We start from the raw sequence: 16,023 nt of genomic DNA, 5'->3' as shown, positions 1-16,023 counted from the left end.
AGAGGTTCGCCGTCATCACTACAGGATGTCACAAAGCTACTGAGGTAAAAATGGTTAGACACAACAGCATAACAGATGGCCACTGAAAAAGGCCACATAAAGGTGTCGGATACTATACCTGCCCTCTCTAGCTAGTCATTTCAAGCATACTTTAGCATTTAGCATATTTTATAAACATCCAAATGGAACATTTAATGTTTTATGCAAAAATAACATGCGCACTTGTTTTTTATTCATCATTTGCATTCAACATCTGCATTTTACATCTGGTTTGACTATTTACCTAGAAATATATTATAGCAATATCCATGGTGAAATATAGTTTGTTTTTTTTACATCACTTTATATTTGATTTAAATTTAAGAAAAGTGTGCTAAATTGGTAAAGTTGGCTAAAAGGTCATATGCAGTGTTGGGGAAGCTACTTTGAAAGCATAGCTTTGCAAGCTACCAATTGCTTTGCAAGTTTACCAATTATTTCTCACTGGAAGAACTCTAGTTTGGTCAATTAAAGCTACTTAGAAAAAAAAGTAAGTAAAAAAAACTACTTTGTAAAACTGTACAATATGTGATACGATATTCACAACACAAATAATATAGTACAAAAAAGTCACAAAGAGTTTTTTGCATAAAGTGCTTACTTGTTCACAGGTCATAAATAAAACAAACAAAATGAAACACCCGACTATTCATAGGAAAGTGCAAGGAATGTCATCTTTGGTTTTATATACAGTACAATGTCCATCAGTCAGACACCTGCCCTACAGAAACTTGAGTCCAGGTGGGGGTATTGCACTAAGCAGGATTACTCAGTCAGTCAGGTAACTTTTAAAATACCATGCAACAACTTCTCTGAACATTTGTTAATAAATAGCAATAATCAATTTTGCACACAAAGGTCAAGTGTGTGGTGGTGGCTGGCTGATGAATGCATTGCCTGGGACTGCCTTCACAGGGGTCAGGATGAGAGAAAAAAGAAGGTTTACGGTTACAGTGGAGAAGCAATAGTAAAATAAAAAAAATATTCTTTTCCTATTATGTCCCAAAATTGTTTACACATAAAATGGCAATTTCTTGAATCACTATACAAATATGAATTTAGTTGAACTACAAGCAAGCTACTGCAAAATGTAGTTAAACTACTAGTTACTTACATTACTTAGTTCACTACTCCCCAACATTGGTAATATGATCTGCGCAAAGGGTGCTCTGTAAATGCCTTGGCAATACGACAGAAAATAGAATAAAAAAATCTGACCCTTTCAGTACCATAAAGAGAGTGTCTGTGTGTGTGTGTGTGTGTGTGTGTGTGTGTGTGTGTGTGTAAAAAAAGAACAGACACTTTTAAACAAAGGTTTTGGGGGAGGGGGGGGGGGGGGGGTACAGCCCCACATTATTAACTGCTGCTGTCGCCTCCAACGCCTTCAAGCAACCCCACGTTTAATTCCAGCTCCTGCTGTTTAACAAAGTTCATTATAAAGTGGGTAGAGGAGAATAATTTGATTTGATATTATTTTAGCACACGTCTGTGATGATGTCAGGGACACTGTTTCGGGCTATGGAAGCACAAGCTTGAGTCCTTTGATAGCAGACAGAAGATGAAAGCCCTACAGTCATGGAGGATATGTGCTTAATTAATTCTAGAAAAACAGGGACATGGGAAGACAAGGAAAGGTCAGAATGCACATCTTTTAGCACCTCTATGTTGAACATTTCTACTTTTTTTGGCCTTCACATTTCATCCTTCCTTCCATCCTAGCTTGAAGTGAAAAAGGAAGAAGATTGTATTTGCAATTAACCAAGTCTATGCCTATGTTAATACAGTGCATTGCTGCTTCGGGTTTGATTGGGCCACTGTCTTGTATTCTCTTTGTTCACTATTAGGCATGGTAAGCAGATAACTTAACATGGGCAATTATTGCACATGAACACTGAACCAGGTCCCTGCACAGGCAAGGATATGTAGCAGCGTTCTCATCACCAGATGGGTAGCACACTGCACTTGCAAGTACCATATTCCCATTGATGGAACTTACCCTATCGAACTCCCACTCTTGTAAGAAAAAAGACATGCCACAACCACCCCCACCCCGCCAATCTTGATGAACAGCAAATGTCGATACTGAACATTTCTTGAATTTCAAAACGAGGAAGCTATATCCTACGCTCTCGCCCGAAATGCATATTTTACGAGGAAAAGAGGTCACAGGTTAGGATTCAGAGTAATTATTGGGGTCGGGGCTCCGGTGTTGTTCAACAACCAAAGGACATCTGAAGGTCTTTGAACCCTCGTGGTTGTAGGAGTGTGTGTGTGTGTGTGTGTGTGTGTGTGTGTGTGTGTGTGTGTGTGTGTGTGTGTGTATATGTGTGGATTTGTAAAAATGAATATGCAAGCAGTTGTTGTTCGGAATGTGAGTGGAGTTTCAAACACAACCACCTTACACACGTTTTGAATGTGTGATAAAGCGAATTGAGAAAGGGCCAATTTTTTTTCGACGCCTCACGGATCGATTAATTATGGTAACGTGATGCAAATCAGCCCATTTCTTCACTTTGCATGTGTCAGGGTGTCAAAGGTTTCTGGGAAAGCTGAAGCTCAACTCGGTGAAATCCACAGAGGAACCACTCTGGGTTCAGATGGCCTGGAGGCAGAAATCAATGACCAGATGAGCGGACCAACCTCACCCCCAGCAATCAGACGCCATCTTCAGCCGGAGCACAGGAGAAATATTCTAATGTGTTCTCGTTTAGATTAGATTTAATTTCGAAGCGATTCGATTTATTTCTGTCTTCTTTCATTCCTAATTTCTCTTTTTTTTCCTTTATGAAAAGGAGAACAAGAGAGGATTTGGAGTTATGTAACAAACAATGTCACGTGACCGCAGTTGTAAGTGTGACTCTCGTCTGTAATGATACCCAGTTAGGATGGACTCCTCCTGTACAGACTCAGAGGATTTCATGATATATAACATATATAATACTGATATATGTATTTCATGATATATAATACCCACTCACCACTGACAAGAACTGAATTAATTTGAACTGTCCTTCTTTACATACAAGACAAGAAAGTCCCTCTCAGTTTACCTTTTTTCTTTTTCTTTCACTGTTTCAGAGTGTTGCCAGTTTCCAGACACCAGAGCAAGCCAATCCAATATCATCGATTACAGATTGCAGTTGGCAGCACCACGAGAGGTCACGACCCTTGGAATCTACTTCACTCTTTTGCTAAGATACTGGACCTCTGACGAGAGTAACAATAATCACAGCCAGAAATGCCATACAGTTTCTACTCTGTTTCACACACACACACACACACACACACACACACACACACACACACACGCACACAGACACAGACACAGACACACACACAGATTAATGAATGCTAAGGTAGAGATACAGTTTTCCCGTCAGCTCTACTAGGGGAGGGGAAGACTGGGGGGGGGGGGGGGGGGGGGGGGGGGGGTTGTGGGGTTGAAGGTGTGGATTAGGGTCATGTCAGCCTGAGATTATGGGGGGATTTCACATTTATATACAGGCGCTGCCTCTAATTTAACTGCACCTCCAGGGATCCCTAAAGCAGGGCTGGAATGTGAGAAACAGATGTGTTCCTGCGAATGTGAACGAGAGAGGCCGAGGTGACTGCCAAGGATCTCTCTCGCTCGCTCTCTCTCTCTCTCTCTTCCCCTCTTTCTCGTCTTTCCTGTCTCCTGTTCTCCAGCTGCCCTCCTCCACCCAACCTCCCTCTGTCCATCAGTCTTCACTGTGTAGAACCACACTGGACTTTTCAATCAATTTTCATCTTCATTTGTTCACCGTTTTTAAACAGGCAATAAGGCAAAGGCAGCACGGCAGCACCACTGGCACCGCCGATCCTCCCATGCGTTTTTTCCTTTGCATCTCGACTGCTCATTCCTCCGCTTCACGTCAGGGTCCTGTTCGTCCCGTTGGGATTTATTTTTCGATAACGACCGCCGGACTATACATTATCCCTTACTATTCACACACTAAGCCACTATGAATTATCATTATTATTCCACTCATTTTAGGTGCTGCTTCTCCTCCGACGGTTTTAACGATGTTGACACCATTCCAGTGCTGACAGGTCTGTCCTACTGCCGTGTAGTGCTGTTGTGAGCAGCTTTTTGATTGGCCCTCTCGTTATTTTTTACTTGTTGTTTTTAATCGCTTATTTCCCCATTGGAAATGAACGGGGGGTAGGTAATACGTCTCTAGTGGCGTGTTTAAGTATCGTTGTTTGCCCAGCAGCAGGTTTGCACGACCATATGGAAATCCTTTGCGTGGAAATCCACTTGCAGTTATGGAGATGAGATGTAGTGTGAATTGGGGCTACAGCTTGAACTACTTCTATCTGAGGAAGTATCTCTCTCTCTCTTAATTGTCATCACAGTAAACATCATAAAAATGTGAGCTTTGCTTATTATAAATCACAATTAGTTTAGGCTTCTTCAACATTTCTCTCTGTGCAGTAAATCAAATCAAATCAAATCAAATCAAACTTTATTTGTACGGCGCATTTCATACAAGGAGGTAACACAATGCGTGAGGCGCATTGTGTTACCTCCTTGTATGAAATGCGCCGTACAAATAAAGTTTGATTTGATTTGATTTGATTTGATTTAGTAGGAAAGAAAAGGGGGGGGGGGGTTACAAACACTTGTAAAAAAACACACAGATTTTCTAGAGATAAATAAATAAAATAAAATAAACGTACTAACCGCACTGGCACCGTAAAGGACTACTCAGCACGGTCATCGTCAAACTAAGCTGCTGGGGGGGGGGGGGTTACACACACTTGTAAAGAGACACAGATAAGTAAATAAATAAATGTTACATAAATGTTAAATAAATACATTTTACAAGTTACAAAATACTCATAAAAAGACACAGATTTTGCCAGAGATAAATAACTGCTGGGGGGGGGGCGCAGGTACAAACACTTGAAAAGAGACAGAAATAAGTAAATAAATAAATGTTCCATAAATGTTAAATACATTTTACAGTGAGTGATAAGCGAGATCAAAGAGGTATGTCTTAAGTGCATGTTTAAAGGTTTCAACCGTTTCAGCCATTCTTAGGTATTCTGGCAGAGTGTTCCAAAGGTTGGGGGCATAGAAACTAAAAGCTGCTTCCCCATGTCTCTTTGTCCTGGCTTTTGGAACTGTTAGAAGTTCAGTGCCAGAGGACCTCAGGGATCTACTGGGTGTGTACCTTGAGAGCATGTCTATTATATATTCAGGTGCATGACTATGGAGTGATTTATAGACTAGTAGGAGAACCTTGAAATCTATTCTAAAACTAACAGGTAGCCAGTGCAGTGATTTTAATACTGGTGTGATGTGCGCTCTCCGTCTTGTAAATATCAGTCGGCTATCAGTATGATATAGTGAAAACTTTGTCATCAACGTTCAACAGTGTATCATTAGCAGTCAGCTAAACATACACACGATCCCCACTGAGCATGATTTTTGTAGCAAGTGTTTCAAACAAATTGTGCGTACCTTTTATAGTGAAGGATGTGTATGATGTATTTGCCCATATTTGCCCATAAATAGCTACGTGGTTTGAAAGCGTATTAACAGCTCTGCAGCTAAAATAGCCTCACTAAGATAGTAAGACAAACTTTTCCTCTCCTTCTAAAGTGATGCACAACTTGTACATACCATGCACAAACTGTATGAGATCCTACGCTAGCCTACATAGCTCGTAGCTAGTAGAATGCCTGAGATGCTATGCTAGCCTACATAGCTCGTAGCTAGTAGAATGCCTGAGATGCTACACTAGCCTACATAGCTTGCAGCTAGTAGATTGCCAGTGGCTCATTGCTGTTAGAGAATCACTGTGCCGAACCTTGTCAGGTGATATTTATCACTCATCAAACAGGTGGTAGGACAGTCAAACCTTTCTTTTGTAGGTTGAAGAGTAAGCATCCAAGTAATTGCCTAGGTTACGGGAAGCCACGTCCGACTGCTGCTGCAGCGCAATCACATTCGCATTTCCTTCGCAGGAAATGAATCTCAAACCTCTTTATTGACCAATCAGGTTTATGAATAATAGATGACCGCGTAGGATTGCCGATGAATAACCTTGCATGAATATTCCACTGCGCTGCAACCGCATCTGCAGCGGCACCGGCAGGAATCCATCCCTGACCCTCGGACACCCCTGCCGGATGCCAAATGCGTCACAATCCCATTAGGCAGCTGAGAGGGGATGGAGGGGGGGGGGGAGCGAGAGAAACCGTCTTATCAGGGAGTGAGGGCCTGAGAGCAGGCGAGGCCCTTCGCTAACGGACCATGAGAGCAGCACGAGGTCAGCCCAGCGGCTAGCACCCAGATGAAAGGAGAGGGGGGGGGGGGGGGGGGGGGGGGTGTAGAAGGAGGCATGGAACAAAGAGGTTTCTGAGGAGACTGGAGAGAGAGAGAGCCGAAAACAGGCCGAAAGATAAAGGCAGAGAGAAAGAGACAGAGAGAGATGAGGGAGTGAGAGGGATGGAGGGAGAAAGAGATGGAGAGGGAGAAAGAGAGAGAGAACGGGAATAGAGAGTGGAGAGGAGGAGGAGGAGGAGGAGGAGGAGGAGGAGGGGGTTGAAAGTGAGCAAGTCGTGAGTCTCCTTCCTTCGAGCCCTCAGCCAGAACTGGGTCAGAGTTTAAAAGGACGAGTCTTCCCAGTGGACGGCGAGCCACAGTCGGAACCGTGGCTAATGGTCACCGCTCTGCCTCCTCGCCTCCTCCTCGCTTCTCTGCCTCCCTGCTGCCTCGGCTTGGGCGAGTCACTTTGTGGAGAGGCGCTGCGGGCTGCAGAGGGAGCTTCACAAGAGCCTCACAATTACACATGGCGTGGGAGCGAAACGAGGAGAGAGATAGCCACCCGCCACTGACTTGGCTGCCATGTGTTTTTTTTCTTTCTGTCTTTCTTTTTTTCTTCCCTTCCTTCCCTAGGTCCTTCTCTCTTTCTTCATATCTATCTTTTCTTTAGAGTGAATTATTTTGTATGATTTTTACTGCAGTCATTTCTGAAATTGCTGGGGGGGGGAGGGAGTTTCTTCAATGTCCAGCCTTTCATGTCCATGCATAGGTGGCCAGTGCGGACACTGGTATGCTGTATGTCACTCACTGGATTCACTCACTCACTCACTCACTGGATTCACTCACAGGATTCACTCACTCACTCACTCACTGGATTCACTCACTCACTCACTCACTCACTGGATTCACTCACTGGATTCACTCACTCACTCACTCACTCACTCACTCACTCACTGGATTCACTCACTCTCTCACTCACTCACTCACTCACTCACTGGATTCACTCACTCACTCACTCACTCACTGGATTCACTCACTCACTCACTCACTGGATTCACTTTCTCACTCACTGGATTCACTCACTTACTCACTTTCTCACTCACTGGATTCACTCACTCACTCACTGGATTCACTCACTCACTCACTCACTCACTGGATTCACTCACTCACTCACTCACTGACTCACTGACTCACTCACTCACGTATGTGGTATACTGCACAGGGCTGTACTCACTCACTCACTCACTCACTCACTGGATTCACTCACTCACTCACTCACTGGATTCACTCACTCACTCACTGGATTCACTCACTCACTCACTCACTCACTCACTCACTCACTGGATTCACTCACTCACTCACTGGATTCACTCACTCACTCACTCACTCACTCACTGGATTCACTCACTCACTCACTCACTCACTCACTGGATTCACTTTCTCACTCACTGGATTCACTCACTTACTCACTCACTGGATTCACTCACTCACTCACTGGATTCACTCACAGGATTCACTCACTCACTCACTCACTGGATTCACTCACTCACTCACTCACTCACTGGATTCACTCACTGGATTCACTCACTCACTCACTCACTCACTCACTGGATTCACTCACTCACTCACTCACTGGATTCACTCACTCACTCACTCACTGGATTCACTCACTCACTCACTCACTCACTCACTCACTCACTCACTCACTGGATTCACTCACTCACTCACTCACTCACTCACTCACTGGATTCACTCACTCACTCACTCACTCACTGGATTCACTTTCTCACTCACTGGATTCACTCACTTACTCACTCACTGGATTCACTCACTCACTCACTTACTCACTCACTGGATTCACTCACTGGATTCACTCACTCACTCACTGGATTCACTCACTCACTCACTCACTCACTGGATTCACTTTCTCACTCACTGGATTCACTCACTCACTCACTGGATTCACTCACTCACTCACTCACTCACTCACTCACTCACTCACTCACTGGATTCACTCACTCACTCACTCACTCACTGGATTCACTCACTCACTCACTCACTCACTCACTCACTCACTCACTCACTCACTCACTCACTCACTCACGTCTGTGGTATACTGCACAGGGCTGTACTCACTCACTCACTGGATTCACTTTCTCACTCACTGGATTCACTCACTTACTCACTCACTGGATTCACTCACTCACTCACTGGATTCACTCACTCATTCACTGGATTCACTCACTCACTCACTCACTGGATTCACTCACTCACTCACTGGATTCACTGGACAACCATGGGCACACAGAGGCTCATGCAATGCAGTAGTTCCACACAGAAGTCATGGGCTCCCCTCCCCCTAACCTGCTATGTAAACAGACACCCCCAATTCATTTCTTACACTAAGCTGAAGCTGACTGGCCTGCTTTGCCATAACATCCAGCCACGTCTTGTGCATGGCATACACGGTCTCTTCACCATTTCAGGCACAAAGGGTGGGTGGGTGGGTGGGTGGGGGCGAGGGGGGCTCTCTACTAGTGTCAAATTCAAGAGGTTCTGTCTGGCATGTGTTACTGGCGGATGGCCTCTCCACAGCCGAGCTGCCACTGTTAATTGGACAGGAAGATCAAAGGCCATATTAAGATCCAATTAGAAGCTATCCAAACAGACCTCTGCGTGGTGCAGAGTGCAGCCTAACTGAGTTGTTGGCTGTGACTGAAGCTCTAATAGATTATTGGATTATAGTCCAATCACAGCGTCGTCTTCTGGATAAGTGATGAAGTATGCTAAGAGACCGGAAATATGCATTAGCACCACAGCTCTGGGCTCTAGGTGGCATGCTCTTCACTCTGCTCAGCTTCTTCCTTTTTAAAGCTTTTTTAGTGTTTTTTATGGGCAGGACAGTGAAGGGCAGACAGGAAGTCAATGGGAGAGAGAGACGGGGAGTGGCCTTGAGAAATGACCTGGCCAGATTGGAAACTGGGTCCTCGTGGGCTCTGGGTCTGTGTGTGGTGTGGGTCCTCGTGGGCACTGGGTCTGTGTGTGGTGTGTGTCCTCGTGGGCACTGGGTCTGTGTGTGGTGTGTGGTGTGTGGTGTGGGTCCTTATGGGCACTGGGTCTGTGTGTGGTGTGGGTCCTCGTGGGCACTAGGTCTGTGTGTGGTGAGGGTCCTCGTGGGCACTGGGTCCGTGTGTGGTGAGGGTCCTCGTGGGCACTGGGTCCGTGTGTGGTGAGGGTCCTCGTGGGCACTGGGTCCGTGTGTGGTGAGGGTCCTCGTGGGCACTGGGTCCGTGTGTGGTGAGGGTCCTCGTGGGCACTGGGTCTGTGTGTGCTGCGGGCCGCCACCGCTGCTGCCTCACGGCTCCCCCGGCACCAGATTCTTCCAGGGAAGGAAGAGCATGGGGGGTTAATAAAGGGAGTATTCATCAGAGTGTTTGTGGCTCTGTATGACTGTTTAATGGCTTGTATTGAAATATTCCCCTTTAACTGTAATCACATGTGTTGGTCTTTTATTTTTTTTCACTTTTCTGTCAGAACCAATCAAGCTCTTTTGTTTGTTTGTTTTTTTGCTGATGTATGGCCTTTTGAACATTCAAGTCATGTAGAACACCAAGTACAAGTACAACCAAAACTCTTTTCCAATAAGGTGTTCTCCTGTGTGAAAAATATACATGCCATGCAAATATGAAAACAGGTTTTTCCTCTCTCTCTCTCTCTCTCTCTCTCTCTCTCTCTCTCTCTCTCGCTCTCGCTCTCTCTCTCTCTCCCTCTCTCTCCCTCTCTCTCTCTCTCTCCCTCAAGTGGATTGGGAAAAGACCGTCGTATTTCGACTGTGTAAGACTGATCCATACGGCGCAAGGTTTAATTTGTTCGGGGAATTCGATGGCGCTATGGTAAGCGGGAGCCCAACACCTGCTCCGCACATTTGCTTAATCATGCAAAAAAAGAGTACTGGAGAGAGGCATTTATGCTGACGTATAAATCAGCACTGTAGAGGCAAAGAAATACATCTGAACCGAGCGATGCGCCATAACTGCAGAGGGGGGAATGTTCTCTCTCTCTCTCTCTCTCTCTCTCTCTCTCTCTCTGTCTGCTGCGTCAAGAACCTTTTACATATTTTGTCTGTGCGACACTGCATTTAGTTTTCCCATGCCTCGTTGTTTGCCTGTTTATCTCCGGGCATTATTTTTGGATTAAAGCGGACACGTCGTGTGAGACGAAAGCGCAAAGCGATGGGCCGGGCCAAATCCGCACAGGGCTGAGAATTTTCCCCAAAACATCTGGAGCAAATTGACGGGTTGCTGACCAACAAGACGGGCGGATAGGCCCCGTGTTGCGTCGTAATGCTGCGTAGAACACGAGCCACGAAATTACATGGCGAGCCGTCAACCTGACCCAAATTACAAACCTGTTCTGGAACAATAACAAGATCTATGTGAGAGCTCCCCTACAACGGAGGAGGAGGGTAATTTGATCCGAGTGCTTGCGAACTTGGGCAGCTTGTTCATGCTTTGACAGTCCGGACTTCACAGAGGTGCCCTGGCATCTCTTGGTATAATTGAGGGCGAATTTGTGTTTATTAAATGTCATTACAGGCTGCTATTAGGAAATAACTTCATTCTGTGGCTTTAGCTAGTCAGTAATTAGCTGGGGCAGAAAAAGAAGGCTATCTAAGCCCAGGTCCATCCCCACCGCTGTCAAACAGCGGTCATGTTTGAAATCTGATGGCTGTTATCATGCCATCATCAGCAAATTTTAGATATTTTCTGTATAATTCCCCCCCCCCCCCCGATGAAGACTACATAAAATACCCCGAAAAGCACGTTACCGCAATTTGAAGGCCCACAAGACTATGTCTAATGGTTGTTGTGGGTTGGGTGTTTGTTTTAAAGATAGGAGAGTGATATTTTGTGGTTCACCATGGAGTTTAAGGGAGTAATGAAAATGAAAATGTCTTTTCAAAGGAGATGCAAGCTGGTTTTTTATTGCCACCAAGGAGATTTCGTTGACCCCACTGGCAGTTAAGCAGTGACCTTCTCAACCTATTAATTCAAAATTATTTTTATTTAAATGAAGGATGGGCACACATTTCCACCCCTCATCAGTCACCGAGAGTCTGAAGAGAATCAAACATCAGTCTCGCACACTTCCGCAAACTCAAGTGGCCTCAGTGATCTGACAGATCTGCTGTGTGGTCGGTCGTCTGCCTCTTTGGCCTCCCCCTTGTTTGCGAAGGTGGCCAGTCTGTTGCCTAATAGACTAAGTCCATATATCCAGCCCAGTAAAACCAGAGTGAATGGACTGCTGTCTGTCTGGTTTAGGGCAAAGGGATGGGGTTTGATAGCCGTGTGATTGTTTGCTCAGTCCGATGGCCTTTTCCCCCTCAGCAAAGAACAGATCACTTCACAGTCTGCACTAGCGCCAATGAGCCGTTTAATCCCCTCCTACAGCTAAACCAACAACGGCCCGACCACCAGCCACAGCCACAGACACACACACACACACACACACACACACACACACACACACACACACGCACACACATTAGCGTTAGCCCATAAACTCACACATACTCATAGTGTCTCTCTCTTTCCCTCTCTCCATCTCTCGCTCTGCCATTCACACACACACACACACACACACATGGACCCACAAACACGCACACATACTCACAAAGTGTTGCTCTCTCTCTCTCTCTCTCTCTCTCTTCACACACACACACTCAAGGTTAGTCTGTCTGTCATGCAAATAGACTAATAAAACACACATGAACACCCATTCTTTACAACACATTGCTGTATTGTTTCACTCGCACATCTTTCTCTCTTTCGCTCTCTCTCTCTCTCTCTCTCTCTCTCTCACACACATACACAAAACCACAGAAGCGTCAAACAGACCATTATTTCTTTACAGCCTTCCATAAAACAAATGTGTTATTCTGTTGTTGTTGTTGTTTTCCCTGCTTCTTGACAGTCCCTGTGAACAAGAGGTCAAAGCATCAGTGGGCTGGATTGTTTTCTCAGCCTGGCAATCAGTGCTGGTGATAATTAGTCAAGACAGTGTGTAATCTGGCTGGTGTCTGTAGCGTACACACACACACATGCATGCATGTACACACTACATGTATAGGTACAGTCACACTCTCTCTCTCACACACACACACAAACACACACACACACACACACACACACACACACTACATGTATAGGTACAGTCACACTCTCTCTCACACACACACACAAACACACACACACACACACACACACACACAAACACACACACACACACACACACACAGGCATACTGGGTACTCTCTCTCTCTCTCACTCACTATCTATCTGTCACACACACACACACATACATGCATACAGACATGCACATAGACATGCACAATGCACGTACACACATTAATTTACAGGTACACACACATACACACCTGTTGGTCATACTTACTGTCAGAACTAAACACGGCGAAGCAGCTGTTGCTATGCTGCTCAGCTTCCTGGCGACATCAAAGGTGCTCCTAGAGTAGGCAGTTTCAAATCTATACTTACTCTAGACATATATTTTTTTTCAGTTTTCCCCTAACATTTAGTGTGTTATATAGTTTTATGTTCATGTAAACGGTCTGCAAAGTTACTAAGCACTCTCTCCCGCAGAAACCACTTTTCTCAGATGCCTGAAACGCTTTGTTGGAATTCCAGCCTTTCTCTTTTGTTACAGGATGACGCAATCTTGTAACCCAATCCTCATTTCCCACCTAGCTGACCAATCAGAGCACACTGGGCTTATCGGGAGGAGGTGCTTAAAAACACAGGATCTCTAACCGAGCATTTCAGAGAGAGGGTGAGTAGACATGTACAGTCTGAGAAAAATAATGTGATTTTGGAACACGGAAGCATGTACACCTAGCCTGGATGCCAGACGAACTTAGCCACGCCCACACATTTTTTGGTCGGGAAGTTCGGTCTGGTGTCGCTCCGTTGGGGAGAAATTATCTCCTCACAAAAATCTGTGAGGAGATAGATAGACCAATCAAATTGTCAGGGCGGGCTTTATACGATGATGGACAGATGATCAACCCTAACGTAATCAACCACGTCACCAAAGAGCTTTTGGGGTGAATTCGTTTTCAACAAACATGGCTGCCGTTGGAGAGCTGAAATGTGGAAATTCGAGTCTGTTTTAGAAGACATTGACAGCACATTCATTTTGAAAGAGGAACAGAGAAACGCGATCAAGGCATTTGTCGATCGAAAAGATGTTTTTGCCATCCTTCCTACGGGATCCGGTAAAAGTTTAATGTATCAGCTGGCCCCATGGTCTACGTTATGGTCATACTACGTCGCTCTGATTGGTTCTAGATATATCCAATTGAGCGAAGAGGCATTTTTTTTCCTGGTTCGGTTGAAACACGCCCCATAATCACAGTCCAACGGTAGAGGTATCAGACTCATATTCTGACTAGAATTATGAGTATGACATCGTCAGGCTAATGTTCACCTGTTCTAAACTGGAAAACTGGCAGGACCCTAAAAGACTGCTATCATCCAGCCTTCAGACTTTTCAACCCGCTGCCTTCTGGAAGGCGGTACCGTAGTATCCGGTCTCGCACACGCAGACTGGAGAACAGTTTCTTCCCGAGGGCCATCAGGCTGCTAAATGGACATTGACACACTATCGACACTTTTTGCACTCGTCACTTACATACACTGTCACTTTCAAATTACTGCTTGTACTTACACTTACATACTGTCTCTTACACTACAAATACATATTTATCAGAATTATTGCACTACCTGCTACTCCCATTTGTCTGTAGGGTAGTATAGGTTTAAATAGGTTAGTATAGTTTATTATATGTTACTATATGTGTATTATATGTTATATGTATATATGTTAGTATTATATGTATAGGTTGTTATATGTTTTAGCATATTGTATTGTATATTTATCTTGTATATTTAGTAAGGTTATTATATGTTATTACATGTAAATTATGTTCAGAGTACTTGTACAGAGTGTATGTCATGTCATGTTATGTTATATTATGTTTGCTATGTTATGCTATGGTAGGTTGTTGTGCGCTGCCTTGTCCTAAGAATTTCAGTGCCCAGTCTGACCCTGTGTCATTCTGTGCATCTGACAATAAAAGACTTGTAACTTGTAACTTGTAACTCTAGTAGACCCCAAAAATAGAATTATGAACACTGAAAATTGGCGTAATAGGGCCTCTCTACGACCCAACTGTTATCAGATGCTTTTTGTTAACTGATCGAATGCTCTTTACTTTTTATTTCCTTTTTAATTGTTAATAAACATTTTATTTAATTTATTTTTTCAATGTTCTTCCAGCTTCCTTGTTAATTGTTTATCTTACCTTTTACATCTCTTACTTGTCTATGCACTTGTATCTATTCATTTGTAAAGCACTACACATGTGTTTGAATTGTGCTCTATAAATAAACTTGCCTCACCTCAAACCTGTCAGATCTTCACTGTGTGTTTCTCTTCTTTGTTTGTTTCTGTGTCTTTCTCTCTCTCACTATTCTTTCTTTCTCTCTCTCTCTCTACCTCTCTCTTTCTCTCTCTCGCTATTCTTTCTCTCTGTCACTCTGTCATTCTCTCTTCAACTTTGTCTTTCTCTCTCTCACTCTGTCATTCTCTGACTATTCTTTCTCTCTTTCTTTCTCTTCTTATTGTGATATTGTGAATACAACTGTCACCACTTTTGCATGTATGTATGGAAGCGAAGAATACATAAACATGGCTTGTGTTGACCTAATTCGTTCTAAATAAAGGGCTTTTCAAAGAAGAAAATCTCTCCATCTCTCTCTCTCTCTTTCTCTCTCTCCCTCTCTCTCTCCATCCCTATTCCTATGGCCTTTGGGGTTTCCCTCCACCATGGCCATCACCAAAGTTTTGGCTCCAAGAGCAGGATGCGTCAGGGAAGAGAGGAGAAGAGAGGAGAGGAGAGGAGAGGAGAAGAGAAGAGAAGAGAAGAGAGGAGAGGAGAGGAGAGGAGAGGAGAAGAGAAGAGAAGTGTCCGTGTTTGATGTGGCCAGGGCTCCAGCATGTGGCCGGCACATTTAGCCGCGGTCAGTAATTGTGTCTCTGGGGTGAGATGTCTGGCCCACTGTCTGTCTGAGATCAGACAAGGATGGAGGGAGGGAGGGAGAGAGGGGAAGGAGAAGAAGGAGGAGAAGGAGGAGAGAGGAAGAGAGAGAGAGATGACAGAGAGAAGGGGAGAAAGAGAGAGAGAGACAGACAGAAGTGGTGAGAGGGAAGGAGGGAGAGAGTGGCGACGAGATAGAGAGAAACAGAGAGAGAGGGAGAGAGAGAAAAACAATGAAGGGATGGACAGAGGCAATCTGACAGGCAGATGGGCCTCTCGCTCGAATCTACACCCCCCCCCCCCCCCACGACCCCCTACCCTTCCCCTCGACATGAGTTTACACAAATGAGAACCTAGTGATGGTAATGTCTAGAGGCAAAATGAATGAATGAATGATGTGTCTGGCAAATGTTGTGTATTCATATGGGGGAATTTGAAGTCCAGCATGAGACAGCAGAGGCCCCTAGAGCCCATAGAAGTGTGTGTGTGTGTGTGTGTGTGTGTGTGTGTGTGTGTGTGTGTGTGTGTGTGTGGTGTGTGTGTGTGGTGTGTGTGTGTGTGTGTGTGTGTGTGT

The sequence above is a fragment of the Clupea harengus genome, chromosome 24, assembly GCF_900700415.2.
Source record: "Clupea harengus chromosome 24, Ch_v2.0.2, whole genome shotgun sequence".
Classification (NCBI taxonomy): domain Eukaryota; kingdom Metazoa; phylum Chordata; class Actinopteri; order Clupeiformes; family Clupeidae; genus Clupea; species Clupea harengus.
Note: the sequence above shows the minus strand (reverse complement) of the source record.